Consider the following 18,466-nt stretch of genomic DNA (forward strand, 5'->3'; position numbering starts at 1 on the left):
CCTGCATTCCAGACATACTCTTCTTTACCTCCATTATGTAATATCAATCTGATTTCCTCTGGGTAATCAGGATCAATCACACCAGCCAGTGTGGTAAGTCCTTTCCTTTCCTCTAGTTTCTCCCATTTGTAATGGAAGTGTCTAGCTTGTGCCTGTTCTGCCATTGTACCTTTGGAAGCAGATAATTTGTATTCTAGATTTCACAGATGAAGGAGAATTTCTGGATTTTGGACTTGGAGTTAAGACTTTGGTATGATATCATAGGGGTGAATATGTTTCGCATGTTGCAAAGATGTGATTTTTTGGGTGCCAAAGGGTGGAATGTCATGGATTGAATTATGTCCCCCCAAAAGTAAGTGTATCAATTTGGCTGGGCCACGAGTCCCGGTATTGTGTGATTTTCCTATATGTTGTAAATCCTGCCCCTAGGATGTTAATGAGGGAGGATGGGTGGCAGTTGTATTAGACTGGATTGTGTCTTGAGGCAATCTCTTGAGATATAAAGAAGAGAAGTGATCAGACAGACAAGGGGACCTCATACCACCAAGAAAACAGTGCCAGGAACAGAGCATGTCCTTTGAACCCAGGGTCCCTATGCAGGGTCCTAGTCCAGGAGAAGATTGAAGAGAAGGCTGACAGAGAGAGAACGCCTTCCCCTGGAGCTGATACCCTGAGTTTGGACTTTTAGCCTACTTTACTGTGAGGAAATAAATTTCTCTTTGTTAAAGCCATCCATTTGTGGTATTTCTGTTATAGCAGCATTAGATGACTAACACAGTTGCCTACAAGAGATACACCTTAAACACAAAGATAAAACCAAGCTAAAAATCAAAAGATGGAAAAAATATACATCAAGCAAACAGTAAGCAAAAAAGAGCAAGAGTGGCAATATTAATCTCTGATAAAATAGACTTTAAAACAAAATCCAGCATAGGAGACAAGGAAGCATTGATTCACCAAGAGGACATAACCATAATAAATACTTATGTACCCAACAACATAGCTCCAAAATTCGTAAAACAAACTCTAACAGTATTGAGAATAAAAATAGAGAGTTTCACAATAATACCAAAAACCAAACCAAACCCAGTGCCATCGAGTCGATTCCTACTCATAGCAACCCTATAGGACAGAGTAGAACTGCCCCGTAGAGTTTCCAAGTAGTGCCTGGCAGATTCGAACTGCTGACCCTTTGGTTAGCAGCCGTAGCACTTAACCACTACACCACTCACAATAATAGTAGACTTTAAAACACCACTTCAATGGATGACAGAACAGCTAGAAAATAATGAAGATACAGAAGATCTCAACATCACAATCAACCAACTTGACCTTATAGACATATATAGAACGTTCTACCCAACAGCAATACGGAGCACATTCTTCTCCAAAACACATGGGTCATTCTCCATAATATATCATATATTAGGCCACAAAGCAAGCCTCAATTAATTCCAAAAATATCAGAAAAAAAAAATACAAAGCATCTTCTCTGATCACAGTGGTATAAAATTAAAAATCAGTAACACTAAGAACAAGGTAAAATATCAAATACATGGAAGCTGTATAGCACCTTGCTTACAAACCACTGCTTAATAGAAGAAATTAAAAAAAAAAAAATCCTAGAATCAAATTAGAATGAAAGCTCAACATACCAAAACCTTTGGGACACAGCAAAAGTAGTACTCTGAAGTCAGTTTATAGCAATGAACACACACATCAAAGAAAAGAAAGGGCCAAAATCAATACCTAAACCCTACAACCTGAACAAATAGAAAAAGAGCAGCAAAAGTAGTCCACAGCCAACAGAAGAAAGGAAATAATAAAGATTACAGCAGAAATAAATGAACCAGGAAACAGAAAAACAATAGAAAGCATCGACAAAACTAGAACTTGGTTCATCAATAAAATCAACAAACTACTGGTCAAATGGACAAAAGAAAAGAATAAGATGGAAAAAAAAAACAAATAAGAAATGAAATGGGTGACATTACAAACAGAACCAACTGAAGTAAAAAAGATCAGAACAGAGTGTCATGAATTGAATTGTGTCGCCCCAAAATGGGTGTCAACTTGGCTAGGCCATGATTCCCAATATTGTGTGACTGTCCATCATTTTGTCGTCTGATGTGATTTTCCTCCATGTTATAAATCCTACTTCTATGATGTTAATGAAGAGGGATTAGCCACAGTTATGTTAACGAGACAGGTCTCAATCTACAAGATTAGGTTGTGTTTTAAGCCAGCCTCTTTTGAGATATAAGAGAAGGAAGCAGAGAGACATGGGGACCTCATACCACCAAGAAAGGAGCACTAGGAGCATAGAATGTCCTTTGGGCCCAGGGTCCCTAGGCTGAGAAGGTCCTCCACCAGGGAAAGACTGATGACAAAGACCTTCCTTCAGAGCTGACAGAGCTGGTGCCCTGAATTCAGGCTCTTAGCCTACTGTATTGTGAGAGAATAAACTTTCGTTTGTTAAAGCCATCCACTTGTGGTATTTCTGTTATAGCAGCACTGGATGACCAATACACAGAGTATTATGAAAAATTATACTACGACAAATTTAAAAATCTAGAAGAAATGGATAATTTTCTAGAAAAACACTAGCTACAAATTAACACAAACTGAAGTAGAAAATCTGAACAGACTCACAACAAAAGAAGAAATCGAAGCGGTCATAAACAGACACTTCGTCAAAGAAGACATTCGGGCAGCTAACAAGTACGAGAAGAGTTGCTCATGATGATGAGACATTAGAGAGATGCAAATCAAAACAATGGGATACCATTTCACCTCGATGATAATGGCGCTAATCAAAAAAAAACAACAAATGCTCGTGAGGTTGTGGGGAGATCCGAACTCTTATATATTGCTGGTGGGCATGTAAACTGGTAAAACCACTATGGAAAATGGTATGGTGCTTATTTAAAAAGCTAGAAATAGAAATAGCGTATGAATCAGCAATCCCACTTCTAGGTATATACCCTAGAGAAAAAAGATCCACAACTTGAATAGACATATGCACACCCATGTTCATTGCAGCATTATTCACAATAGCAAAAAGTTGGAAATAACCTAAATGTCCATCAATGGACGAATGAACAAACAAATGTACGTACACACAATGAAACACTATACAATAATAAAGAATAATTTTGAATCACTGAAATAGCTAACAACATGGATGAATCTGAAGGACATTTTGCTGAATGAAATAAATCAATCACAAAAGGACAAATATTGTATGAGGCCACTGTTGTAAGAAGTCAAGAAAAGGTTTACACACAGAAAGAAACATTCTCTAATGGTTACCAGGGATGGGAGAAGGAGGGAGGGAAAACCACTAACTAGAGAGTAGATACGTGTTAACTTAGGTGAAGGGAAAGGCAACATACAATACGGGGGAAGTTAGCACAACACGACCAAGGCAATGGGAGACACTGAGAGGTATGAAAGTATAAAAGGCAACAACAGAAAATATTATACAAATTCTGCAACAATAGCAATAACAAACAATAATTTATGAGTGACACGTAAGTAGCTATGTATGCAGAATAGGTGGAGGAGGTATATGGGAGTACACACTTGAATATATAGGTTTGACAGTGCATATTTATACACACATGTTTGTATTTGCTACATGTACATTCACATATACAATATAGGGGACACACCCTTGGAAACTTCCTAGACATTACCAAACTCCTCAAGGAACTGAGTTACCAGGCTTGAAGCCTAGGGACCATAGTCTTGGGGGGCATCCAGGTCAATTAGCATAACCTAGTTCATATATAGACAATGTTCTACACCCTACTTAGGTGAGTAGCTCCTGAGGTCTTAAAAGCTTGCAAGTGGCCATCTAAGATACAACTTGGCCTCTTTCCTTCCAGAGCAAAGGAGAGTGAAGAAAATCAAAGACTCAGTTAAGCAATTATTCCAAAGGACTAATGGACCACAGGAAACACAGCCTCCACTAGCCTGAGACCAGAACTAGATGGTGCCCAGCTACAACTATCATCCTCTCTGACCAGGGAAAAAAATGTAGAACAAAATTCAAATTCTTAAAAAAAGACCAGACTTATTGGTCTGAGAGAGATTGGAGGAACCCCTGAGACACCAGCCCTTAGACACCCTGCTAACTTGGAAATGAAGCCACTCCTGGAGATCGCCTTTCAGCTGAACAACAGACAGGCCTATAAAATAAATAATACCTTTGAGGAAAGTGCCACTTAAAGCAATCATCCTTATGAGACTGTGAGGATAACATTGTCCCAAAAGCAAATGAGAAGGCAGGACGGGGCAGGAAAACCACAGTAATGGAAAAGGGGAACTCAGGATGGTAATGCGGAGAGTGCTGACACATTGTGGGGATTGCAACCAATGCTATGGAACAATTTGTGTATACATAATTGAATGAGAAACAAATTTGCTCTGTAAACCTTCACTTTCAATAAAAAAAAATAAAAAAAAAATAAACCCTGTGTTGTTGAGTCAATTCCAACTCATGGCAAATCCATGTGTCATACAGTAGAAACAGGTCACCAGGCCTTTCTTCTGAGGTGTCTCTGGGTAGGTTCAGATTGCCAACCTTTTGTTTAGTAGTCAAGCACAAACCATTTGTGCCACCCTGGGACCTTATACACAAGCTTAATGAATGTTTAATGACCATAGTTTCTGAATCGACTCCCTGACGTAAGATATATCCTAGACCCTTGTTCCATAGTCTGTTTTATACTTAACACTGTTTATCCATTAGTGACTAAAGGATTAAGGACTAATGAAACATTTAATTTGTTTTTAGGTCCACAAGGTTTTGTAGTTAACTGGAGACAACTTTAGCATCACAGTAGATTATGGGACCCAGCTGCTCCTTCCTCTATAAACTCAACTATAAAGTATTGCTTAGGTCATCAGGGGACTGGAATGACCTTTCCAACAATTTCTCAGGTGACATGCTGACCTTAGATAGCATGATTCAATTAGATGTTTAAAACACCATTTCCTAAAAGCAAATATGATTTGCAATTAAATATTTGTTGGGGTATAATCTGGTAGTTAAAAGGTAGGCAAAGAGAAAAGCCCTAATGAATCAAAAATGCTGCTAAAGTTATAAATTTTGGTAGACTGATAACGTGTTCTTTATTTAAAGAAATGGGTAACAGAGGAGTGATTTTCAAGAACATTTGTTAAAGTTCATCCGTGAATAAAATTAGGATCAACTAAGTAAAAGCTAAAAGCTGCTTTCACCATTTACATTTCAAAATTGGAACATGAGCACTAAGAGTTGAGATGAACATATTCCTCATAGTTTCTGAGGAAACTCGCGTGGGAGATAAGAACCTGCAGGGCTGTCTCAGTCACCTAGTGCTGCTATAACAGAAATACCACAAGTGGCTAGCTTTAATAAAAAGAAGTTGGATCTCTCACAGTCTAGTAAGCTAAAAGCCTGAATTCCGGGTGCCAAATTCAGGTAAAGGCTTTCTCTGGAGGAAGGTCCTTGTCATCAATCTTCCCTTGGTCTAGGAGCTTCTCTGTGCAGGAACCCCAGGTCCAAAGGACGTGCTCTGCTCCTGGTGCTGCTTTCTTGGTGGTTGAGGTCCCCCACTCTCTACTCACTTCTCTTTCCTTTTATTTCTTGTAACATAAAAGTTGATTCAGGCTACACCCCAAGGAAACTCCCTTTACAATGGATCAGGGATATGACCTGAGTAAGAGTGTTACAACCCACCCTAATCCTCTTGAACATAATCTAATCTTGCCTCATTAACCACAGATGGACAATAAAATTCTTGTGGCTATTCATAACCTTAGTATACAGATTGGAATGTTCTAAAGTAGTGGGGATTTTAAAAGAGCAATCTTTCCTGATACAATAAGACAGAAAAGGCTACGATCAGAAACATCACATAGGAAAATTACATCAATCACAAAATGGAGGACAACCACACAATACTGGGAATCATGGCCTAACAAAGTTAACACATATTTTTAGAGGGACACAATCCAATCCATGACAAGGGCCAATACAAAAATATCAGGCAAGGTCTGGTTTCAGTCAAGAAAAGGTCAATATCACCCAAGATCCCTCCCTTTCTCCACTGGGACCCTTACCACACCTACCTCAGGGGTTAACTGAACCTTATTCCTGAAAAATTCTGCTTAGAATTAAACAAATATTTGTGAGTAAACAAGTAAATATGGGGTTATCTGGCAAAGAACTGTATGAGTTCCAAGAATAATTTGAAAGGGATTAAAAAGAAAAAAAATAATAATTCAGGGAGCATTATAGGATTATCATAATGATGAAATAACAAACTTTTCTCTTGACTTCTTGGACAGATGCTCCCAAATGGACCAACAGCCCCTCACTCAAAATACTTAGTGGAGCCTCGTAGTTAAAATCTCTGGAGTTGAGACAGCCCACATGCAAATCCCAACTCTGCTCCATCCCATCATGGGACACCGGGTATGTTACCAGTCTTTGAAAACCCCACTCTCTTCTTCTGTGTAAAATGTAGGTAATTATTACACCTATCTCATATGTTTTTTGAGAAGTATTTAAGGAGATAATGAATATGAAGCTCTTTGCACACTGCCTGGTGTAGAAAACTCTCAATAAGTGTATGTTTACATATGTAATACCTAGAATTGATATGCTCGCTTTCCTTTGCAAATCAGTGATTTTCCTTGACATCAAGGTTCTAAGTGTTAAGGAGTCCGGTGTCCAAGAAGTTTTCCAGGTCTCCCCACCATAACTGAACTATTCCTATCGTAGATTTAATTGAATCTTTTTAAATCTCTGTATGATACTAATCTTAAGATACCTTTGATTATATAATTTTCATAGATATTTATTTTAGTTTTCTTCAATCCACTGGTTGTCTAGAACAATTACCCTGATTTCTATATCACTAACTGTGTCTCTTATAATGTCTTGCATTTAATATGAGCCTGTATATTGAACAGGAAATTGGGAGAGAGAACAAATCAACCCTTAATTTGCTTGAGGAAGTGGCTGCGAACCACCTCAATGTTTAGATGGATTTAGGAGTCCCTGGGTTGTGCAAACAGTTAAGCACTCAACTAGTACCCAAAAGGTTGGCAGTTGAACACACCCAGAGGTACCATGCAAGACAGCCTTGGAGATCTGCTTCCAGAAAACTACAGTCTTGAAAATCCCATGAAGCAGTTCTACTCTGCACACACGGGGTCGCCATGAGTTGGAATTGACTTGACAGAAATTAACATCGGCAACAACAATTGGTAAAAGCTTTAAAATCTGTAAAGTATTAGTAACAAATACAGCTGAATTGTACTAGTAAGTGAATAAATGAGTAAGTAAAGGACATATGAGCTTAATTGGCTTGGAAGAATAAGTGACTGTTTAAAATTAAAATGACTTGTCAGATAATGGCTTGAATCTAGCTTTTTTGTTTCCAATAGTTTCTTGTTCAGGGTCTGATTGTTATGGGATTTTCCATGAGTTCCTTAACAAAGACTATCCATTTTCAGGACTTATCTTGGAAGCCCCCTCTAGATAATACCAAAAGGCACAGGAAATGTTTAAAATGAAAGGGCAGTAAAATTCACGTGGCTTTTCATAACCTTACTATACAGATTGGAATGTTCTAAAATAGTGGGGATTTTAAAAGAGCAATCTTTCCTGATAGAGTAAGACAGAAAAGCCTTAGGTCAGAAACATGAGCTTTACAAAAAAATGACTTAAGGGAGGCCCAGATGTATTATCTAGAGGCCTTTCACCTCTTCTTCCAGTCCTGGTGCCTGTCACACCACCATCAATCCATTTCTAGCATTTTACTTAGCTATGAACTTCTTAGAGTGACAAGAGGGTGATTCATAATATATAGTGAGCCTTCCAGGAAGCTTTTTTACTTTAAGCTGCAGGGTAAGTGAATCAGCCTTTTACTTTCTTGCAGGAGCTACTTATCTTCAATCTTTCAATTAAAGGTCAAAAAATGAATGAAGACACTCTGGTCGTCTATTATGGTGTTTTGTTGCATTGTCAGAGAAACTGTTCTTTACATAGTTGTCTCTCAACCTGTTCAAGATTTGTACTTCTCCACCCACCCCCCTCCCCATTTCTGATTAAAAATGAGAGAAATTTTCTCAAGAGGTCTGGAAATCTTTGTGAATTACAAAAAGAAAGAACATTGAGAATTATCATCTCCTTTAAAAAGTGCCCCCACTGTTGGAATAAGGTTTACAACTTTTATCAAGGGAGAATAAAGGCAAAAAATTATGAGAGTCCAACAGAAATATATTTTAGATGGTTAAAATCATACTTCTTGCTGTCTTATGCTGTGTTTGCATGTTGAAGAGGGTGCCTAAGTAAGTTAATGCAATTAAAAACAACTAACAATTATTAGGTGCTTACAATGTGCAGGCACTGGCCTAAGGCCTTGACATGAATTAATTTACTTAATCCTCACAACTCTATGAGATAGCTCTGCTAATACACTACAAAAAAACACTACAGATAGGGATTATTATGGATAACATTGCAAAGAATGGGAATTCCAGAACACTTAATTGTGCTCTTGAGGAACCTTTACATAGATCAAAAGGTAGTTGTTTGGACAGAACAAAGGGATACTGATTGGTTTAAAGTCAGGCAAGGTGTGCATCAGGGTTGTATTCTTTCACCACACCTATTCAATCCATATGCTGAGCAAATAATCTGAGAAGCTGAACTATATGAAGAAGAATGGGGTATCAGGATTGGAGGAAGACTCATTAACAACCTGCATTATGCAGATGACACAACTTTGCTTGCTGAAAGTGAAGAGGACTTGAAGCACTTACTAGTGAAGACCAAAGACAACAGCCTTCAGTATGGATTGCACCTCAACATAAAGAAAACAAAAATCCTCACAACTGGACCAATGAACAACATCATGATAAATGGAGAAAAGGTTGACATTGTCAAGGATTTCATTTTACTTGGATCCACAATCAACAGCCATGGAAGCAGCAGTCAAGAAATCAAAAGACGCATTGCATTGGGTAAATCTGCTGGAAAGGACCTCTTAAAAATGTTGAAGAACAAAGATGTCACCTTGAAGACTAAGGTGCACCTGACCCAAGCCATGGTATTTTCAATCACATCATATGCATGTGAAAGCTGGACAACGAATAAGGAAGACCAAAGAAGAATTGATGCCTTTAAATTGTGGTGTTGGAGAAGAATATTGAATATACCATGGACTGCCAAAAGAACAAACAAACCTGTCTTAGAAGAAGTACAACCAGAATGCTCCTTAGAAGCAAGGATGGTGAGACTGCGTCTTACATACTTTGGACATGTTGTCAGGAGGGATCAGTCCCTGGAAAAAGCCATCATGCTTGGCAAAGTACAGGGTCAGCAGAAAAGAGGAAGACCCTCAACGAGGTGGATTGACACAGTGGCTGCAACAGTGAGCTCAAACATATCAATGATTTTAAGGATGGGGCAGGACCGGGCAGTGTTTCCTTCTGTTGTGCATAGGGTCGCTATGAGTTGGAACCAACCTGATGGCCCCTAACAACAACAACAACACAGATAGGGATTGGGAAGCACAGTACATTGTCCAAGGTCAAAGAGGTAGGAAGGGTCAGGACTGGGACTGGATTCTACGAGGTCCGATTTCAGAGCCCATTCTCTCAAACACTGTGTGGCATTGCCATTTTATAAGTGCAGGACATGGATACAAAAATGCAGACTTCTAGCATTAAGAATAGAATTTTGAATCTGAAATGTTTAAATGATTGTCTAACTCTTCATTTCCTTTGTATTTGCTGAATTATTGAACTCTATGAACACATTAATCTTTGTCCTTGGAAAAGTCTCTAGCAACCATCAAATGCATACTTAAATTCATATTTATTGACTATCTCATGACCTACAGTGGGCATTCAACAATTACTGTTGGATGAATATGTCAAACTACTATTTATTTAACTTACTGCTGTCATGCACCTTCATGTGTAAGCCATTGTGTCAGGTATTTCCACATGCGTTATCTTATTTAAATCTCAAAATGATCCTGTGAGGCATGTGTATCCAACCTGTTCTGAAGATGAGGCCACTAAAGCTCTAAGAGATTGAATAATTTACCCTGAGTCAACAGATTGAAAGGGGCAGAAATGGCATTTGGAATTCTGATAATCCCAGGTTTCGAAAATTCACAGTATGACAATGGCATAAAGCACCTTAAAATATAAAATATCCTGTGCTGAAGCATAAATCCCTCACACCTGGGGAAGGATGGTGAGAGATTGCTTTGCAGCTTTGCAAAGTTAATTCTATGTTTAACATATTGAGGAACTTCCAAACTGTCTTCCAAAGTGGTACATCACTTTGAAAACCTACTAGCAACGTATGAGGGTTCCAGTTTCTCCACGTCCTTCCCAAGGCTCGTTTGTATTTTTTATTATAGCCATCCTAATTTAGCCACTTAAAAGATTCCTTCATCTCTGCTCAATGTACACAACCTCGGGGAGCCTTTCCTGATTATCCAAAGCCTAGGGGATCACTTCTTATCTACACCTGTGGCACTTACTGTCACCGTCATTTGGTATTCACATGGGGTCCATGCCTGCTATTCACTCTTGCTCATGCAAATCCTTGCACTTCAGCCAAATTTAAAGGTCCATGGAGAAGATGAAAAGTTGTTTTTAAAACCTCTTTGTAATCTAGATACGTAACACAGGGACCTAAAAATAGTTCTCAATGAGTAAATATTGGGAATATTTGTAACAAATAAGTCTTTTAGTGCAGATTTTATTTCATAAAAGCGTTTTCTCAAAAACGCCACTGAATGACTGAGATGAAATATATCCCCCATCTGATCTGATTTCAACTGGTACCAAGGACTTCTGTGAGGCATTTTATAAAATGTACCACACCCTCTCAGAATAGTGAAAATGTACACATTTTCTGAAGTTTATTTGTAGTATGGGAATAATGTATACCTCCCAGGAAGAGTATGAGGATTAAATGGAATTGTGCATGTAAAAGGGATATGAAAACTGTAAAGCATTCCACAAACTTTGTGACATTTTTCAAAGAATGAGCTATTAAAGATGGAGGTAGCGTGAGCATGTAGGGCGTTTAGAAAGAGATTTTCTTTGTAAGATTATAAAAGCATGCTTTCCACAGGATTATTTTATGCTGCAGTTTCTGGCAATTTTTTTTTTTTTAAACACACAGACAGAAGAGGACAAAGGACTCAAATGATGAAGAATATAACATAGGAATTTGAAGAAATGATGTCAGAGACGTCACATTTCCCTGTGGAAGAGGTGTAGCATAGGTGTCTATCTGTAGCCAGACTCTACCCATCATGTGGAAGCCTGTGGGCTTGTACTAACCAAACGACCAAAGCAAGACGCTCTCCTTTTACAAATGGTGGTGGCAGAGATGGGCTAGTTTCCATCGCACACATTTTTTCTACTTCATGTGTCCATGGTTGCACTACATTGCTGGGCTCCCTTGCAGTTAGGTGTGATCCTGTGATGGAACTCTGCCCAGGGAAATGCAAGCAAAGCTATGTTTTCCATTTTCATACATGGTTACTAGAATCTCCTGTACAGACTCATACTCTCTTCCTATTGTCCTTGTCTGCCAGCTAGATCCTATGACCCCCATCAAGTGCTTGGGCCTTGAAGTTGACCATTGAAGCTGAAATTGGTGGGTATCTGAGTGTCTATGCAGGCATGTAATGTATATTTTGTAAAAAAATAAATAAATAAAAATGAAAACAAAACCATTTACTTACTGAAGACTGAGAAATTCTACTGTAGTAAAACCTGTTCAATGAATTTTTAGCCATTGTAATACAAAAATGACCAACAGAAGCAAGGACTAAGTCTTTATTTGTAAAATATCTGAGACTTTATGATTGTTTGCTAGAGCAGAAGCAATTTCTAAAATAAAATTACTTCCAAATAGGTGTACTCTAGAAATGAGTGAGGTCTTATGTTCTGAAAGTCTATGAATTATCACTTCTTTTATGATCAAAAGCAATCATTCCCTATTGCCCAGTCCCCTAAACTATACTTTATTGAACACTACTCCCATAAGATCTTTTGGGGGTGGGTGGGAGAGGATGGTATGGTCAAATACATTTAGGAAATATGGCAGGCTATGTCACCTTTAGGAATTCCCAATGTACATTAACATGCTAGAGACTCCGAGAGGCTCTGTAGTAACATAGCCTGTTTATTTTTAGTGCAGTGTCATCTAACATTATTGACCCTTAAAATATTTTGAGATTGTGGGGAGGGGTAATAATATTCATTAACATCTGGTGGAATCCACTTTGTGAAATGTTGTCATATAGAATTGATAGCTCTGGGCCCCTAATCCACTGCTCAGAGGGAAATGCTGGGAAAGGCTGGAATAAAGAATAAATGTAGGCCAGTAGTATACCTACCTGCTGTTTTAAGTTCCACTGAAATTTGAATACTTTCATGCATTAACATTAAATTAGACCAGCAATAAAAGCAATAGGGAAGAAAAATGCAAAGGCCAGGCTTTTTTTCTTTTAACAGTGTTGGAACTCATGTTTTCCGGAATTCTTACATTTGAAAATAACTGACACTGACATATGTATTCTTTCTGACTTTTAATTTGTTTAGTTTTTTGGGGAAAGGGAATAAAATTATATGTTATGACTCACACATTGTAAGTGTGCAATTGAATTATTTTTAATAAATTATATAGTTGTGCAATCATCACTGCAATTCAATTTCAGAGTACCAGTATCTTGAAAAGTTCCCTCATGCTCTTTGAAGCCAATCGCTGCTCCTACTGTCAATCTCAGGCAATCATAAATCGGCTTTCTGTCTCAATAGATTTGCCTTTTACAGACCTTTGAGTCCTATGATATAAAGATTATTACATCTGACTTCTTTCACTTAGCTTGATGCTTTTAATGTTCATCCATGTTGCAGCACATATCAGTAATTTGTTCCTTCATATTCATGAATTATATGGATATATGAGTCCACAGGTAGTACAAATGGTTAATGTACTTGGCTGCTAATCTAAAAGTGAAGTTTCAAGCTCACCCAGAGGCACCTCAGAAGAAAGGTCTGGAGATCTACTTCGAAAAACTCTGCCATTGAAAATCCTATGAAGCTGGATAGGAAGACTCAACATTGTGAAAATGCCTATTCTACCGAAAGTGAACTATAGATACAATGCAATTCCTATCCAAATTCCAACAACATTTTTTAATGAGATGGAGAGACAAACCACCAACTTCATACGGAAAGGAAAGAGGCCACAGATAAGTAACGCATTACTGACAGAGAAGAACAAAGTAGGAGGCCTCAGACTACCTGATTTTAGAACATATTATACCGCCATAGTAGTCAAAACAGCCTGGTACAACAACAGATATATAGACCAATGGAACAGAATCTCGAATCCAGACATAAATCCATCTACATATGAGCAGCTGATATTTGATAAAGGCCCGAAGTCCATTAAATGGGGAAAAGACAGTCTCTTTAACAAATAGTGCTGGCATAACTGAATATCCATCTGCAAAAAAAATGAAATAGGACCCATACCTCACACCATGTACAAATACTAACTCAAAATGGATCAAAGACCTAAATATAAAATCTGAAACGATAAAGATCATGGAAGAAAAAATAGGGATAACACTAGGAGCCCTAATACATGGCATAAACAGTGTACAAAATGTTACTAACAATGCAGAAGAGAAACCAGCTAACTGGAAGCTCCTAAAAACAAAACACCTATGCTCATCCAAAGACTTCACCAAAAGAGTAAAAAGATTACCTACAGGCTGGGAAAAAGTTTTTAGCTATGATATTTCCTATCAGCATCTGATCTCTAAAATCTACACGATACTGTAAAAACTCTACAACAAAAAGACAAATAACCCAATTAAAAAGGGGGCAAAAGATATGAACAGGTACTTTGCCAAAGAAGACATTCAGGCAGCTAAGAGATACATGAGAAAATGCTCACAGTCATTAACCATTAGAGAAACGCAAATCAAAACTACAATGAGATACCATCTTACTCCAACAAGGCTAGCATTAATCCAAAAAATGTTGGAGATGTTGTGGAGAGAATGAATGGAACACTTATACACTGCTGGTGAGAATGTAAAATGGTACAACCACTTTGGAAATCGATTTGGCACTACCTTAAAAAGCTAGAAATAGAACTACCATAAGATCCAGCAATCCCACTTCTTAGAATATATCCTAGAGAAATAAGAGCCTTTACATGAACAGATACATGCACACCCATATTTATTGCAGCACTGTTTACAATAACAAAAAATGGGAGCAACCAAGGTGTCCATCAGCAAATGAATGGATGACTAAATTATGGTATGTTCATACAATGGGATACTACGCATCAATAAAGAACAATGATGAATCCATGAAACATTTCATAACATGGAGGAATCTGGAAGGCATTATGCTGAGTGACATTAGCCAGTTGCACAAGGACAAATTTTGTATGAGGCCACTATTATTAGAACTTGAGAAATAGTTTAAACACAGAAGAAAATATTCTTTGATGGTTATGAGGGTGGGGAAGGAGGGAGGGAGAGGGGTATTCACTAATAAGATAGTAGATAAGAACTACTTTTGGTGACGGGAAAGACAGCACACAACACAGAAGAGGCCAGCACAACCAGACTAAACCAAAAGCACAGAAGTTTCCTGAATAAACTGAATGCTTCGAAGGCCTGAGTAGCAGGGGTGGGGGTTTGGGGACCATGGTTTCAGGGGACATCTAGGTCAAGTGGCATAATAAAATCTATTAAGAAAACATTCTGCATCCCACTTTGGAGAGTGGTGTCTGAGGTCTTAAACGCTACCAAGTGGCCATCTGAGGTGCATCACATAGGTCTGAACCTACCTGGAGCAAAGGAGAATGAAGAACACCAAAGACACAAGGTAATTATGAGCCCAAGAGACAGAAAGGGCCACATAAATGAGAGACTACATCGGCCTGAGACCAGAAGAACTAGACGGTGCCTGGCTATAACTGATGACTGTCCTGACAGGGAAAAAACAGAGAGTCCCTGATGGAGCAGGAGAGCAGTAGGATGCAGACCTCAAATTCTCGTAAAAAAGGCCAGACTTAATGGCCTGACTGAGACTAGAAGGACCCCAGAGGTCATGGTCTCCAGACCTTCTGCTAGCCCAAGACTGGAACTATTCCCAAAGCCAACTCTTCAGAGGGGGATTGGACTGGACAATGGGATAGAAAATGATATTGGTGAAGAGTGAGCTTCTTGGCTCAAGTAGACACATGAGACCATGTGGACAGCTCCTGTCTGGAGGAGAGATGAGAAGGCAGAGGGGGACAGAAGCTGGCTGAATGGACATGGGAAATACAGGGTAGAGAGACAGCGTGTGTTGATTCACTAGGGGAAGAGCAACTAGGAGTATATAGCAAGGTGTATATAAATTTTTGTATGTGAGACTGACTTGATTTGTAAACTTTCACTCAAAGCACAATAAATATTTTTTAAAAATTATAAAAGAAAATCGTATGAAGCACAGTTTTACTCTGACACAAAATAGGTCACCATGAATCAAAATCCACTCGAAGCAACAGGTTTAACTGGAATGTATATACCACATTTTGTTTATGTCTTTGCTAGTTAATGGACATTTGGATTGTTTCCTCTTTTTGACTATTGCGAATAATGTTTTTAGGAACATTTGTACACAAGCCTTTTCAGGGGCATATGTTTATATTACTCTTGCTAGATACATGAGAGTGGACTTGCTGAGTTGTAAACTGCCAAACCGATTTTCAGAGTCTGTACCATTTTACGTTTCCAGGCTCAAAATTCTTCACTTCTTCATCAAAACTTCCCATTTTCTGTCTTTTTAATATAGCAATTCAAATGAGAGCACAGTGGTTTCTCATCGCGGTTTTAAGTTGTATTTAAGCAGTCATGAGTATCTTTTCATATCCTTAATTCCTCTTCATATATCTCCTTTGGTGAAATGCCTATTCATATTTCTTGACCTTTTTATTTTTAAATTGTGTTGTCTGTATTCTTATTAATTCTTATCACTAATTTTGGACACGAGCCTACTATCAGTTATATGATTGGGAAATATTTCCTCTTAGCTTGCACTTATCTTTTCATTCTGCCAATGGTATAGTTTGAAGCTCTCAAATTTTAAATTTTGATTGAACCCAATTTATCATTTTTTAAAAAATTTTATGAATTATGATTTGATGTCAGGTTTCAGAATTCTCAGCCTAACACAAGTTCATGAAGATTTTCTCCTATGCTTTCTTCTAAAAGATTTATAATTTTAGCTCTTATTTTTAGGTCTGTACTTCATTTTGAGTTAATTTTTATATGTTAATGTTGGATAAGAATCTACATTCATAGTTTTTGCCTGCGAATACCCAGTTGTCTTGACACCATTATTGAAAATACTATTTTCTACATTGGATTGCTTTGGCAGCTTTGTCAAAAATTAATTGATCATAAATCTAAGAGTCTATTTCTGAATTCTCAATTCTGTTCCATTTTCTATATGCCTATCATGAAAACAGTACTTGGAAAACTGTTTGGATTACTGTAGCTTTATAGTAAGTTTTGAAAGTAAGTAGCATAACTCCAACATTGTTCTTCTTCAAAGTAAATACGAGGATAAGTAAAAAAGTATTGCTACAAAATCATAGAAACCTTTATTAAATAAAAATATCAAAATGTGAAGCTATTGTTTTCCAACATATCTAGGTCTCTACGCTTCTGAAGATGGTGTTTCCCTCTCTCTAGCCCTTCCTTGAAGAATTCTGTGCTCTTCGATTATACCACGTCAAAACGGCAGTTCTGGCATCCTCGAGGGACTCAAATTGTGTTCCTTAAGTGTTCTTTGAGTTCTGGGAACAACAAAAAAAAAAGCCTGAAGGACAATACCAGAGCTGCAGGGTGGGTGGGGTAAGGTTTCCCAATGAAATCCTGAAAGGATAGCCATTGCCACCCTAGAAGAATGAGTAGGTTCACCGTCTTGATGGAAAAAAAGTCCTCGGCACAAATTTCCTGGCCTTTTTCTCACCAACGCAGTTTTTAGTTACCTGAAAACTTCTTCATACTAAGCCCCTGTGGTTGTCTTGTGCCCTTTGAGAAAATCTATCAAGATACCTCCTTTGGAATCCAAAAGAGCAGTCACCACAACCTTTCGAGTGATCTCTCTCTTGGCTTGTCTTTGAGGTCTTCCCAACCTTCCTTAAAACACTTGATCCATCTAAAAACTGTTGTTTTATGTGGGGCAGCATTTCCATAAGCCTGTTGCAAAGCTTCAATGATTTGGGAAGATGTCCACTTTAGTTTTATTAAAAATTTGATATTAGTCCTGTCCTCTTTTTTTTTCGAAGGCACCCTAATGAGACTAAGTATATTACTGAGAGAACTTGTCTACAACCATCCACTGATGGCAGAGACAGATTTAAACATGTTCTGTTTGGAATAAACCTGTGCATGATTTATATTACACCTAGCTAGAGTATAAACTCAAGAATAATACATTATAAGTATTGCTTTATACCGTAAGTCTATTAAAGACGTCAACAGGAGAAAAGAGAATAGTTATGTTTTTACAGTGAGTTACCGTTTGGTTTCACTTACTTTCAGTCTGAAGGTCTTACTTTAGCATTTCTTATGGAGCAGGCCTGCTAATATCCCTGCTTGTATTTATCTGCTAATGTCTTTAGATCGTTTTCTTTTATTTTGAACATTAATTTTTCTGAGTATAGATTTCTTGGCTGACAGTTTTATTTTCTTTTAGTACTTTGAATATTTCACTTCACTGCCTTCTGGCCTGCATTGTTTTTGATATGGAATCAGCTAATCTTATTGTTGATTCCCTATGTGTAATTACTTGTTTTCCAACGTCCAGTTATTGTGTTTATTTGTGGATGTTTTTATTTATCCTATGCAAGTTTGGTTGAGCTTCTTGGATGTGGAAATTAATTTTTTTTTCTTTTTAACAAATTTGGATGATTTTGCCACTACAGCTTCGTATCTTTTTTTTTCATATCTCTTTTAATTTCTCCTCTTCTTCTGAGACTTGTGTTACACATATGGTATGGTGTGAATATATGCTTTCATTGTATACCAGCAAGTCTCTGAGGCTCTGTTCTTTTTTCCTCTCTTTATTTCATTTTGGATAAATTCTACTGATATACGTTCACTGATTATTATGCCCTCTCAAATCTATTGTTATTTTAATATGTTTTCCAGTTTAGTTATTGTGCATATCTTCTACAGAATTTCCATTTGATTCTTTTTTTTAATTTCTATCTCTTTATTGCATCTGTATTTGTTGAGTCATTCATTATATTTCCCTTTAATTATTTAAAATGTAGCTTCCTATAATTCTTTGAACATATTTGTAGTAGTTGATTTCAAGTCTCTTTCTGCTACGTCCAACTCCT

The sequence above is a fragment of the Elephas maximus genome, chromosome 10 (assembly GCF_024166365.1).
Source record: "Elephas maximus indicus isolate mEleMax1 chromosome 10, mEleMax1 primary haplotype, whole genome shotgun sequence".
In the NCBI taxonomy this organism is placed as follows: Eukaryota; Metazoa; Chordata; class Mammalia; order Proboscidea; family Elephantidae; genus Elephas; species Elephas maximus.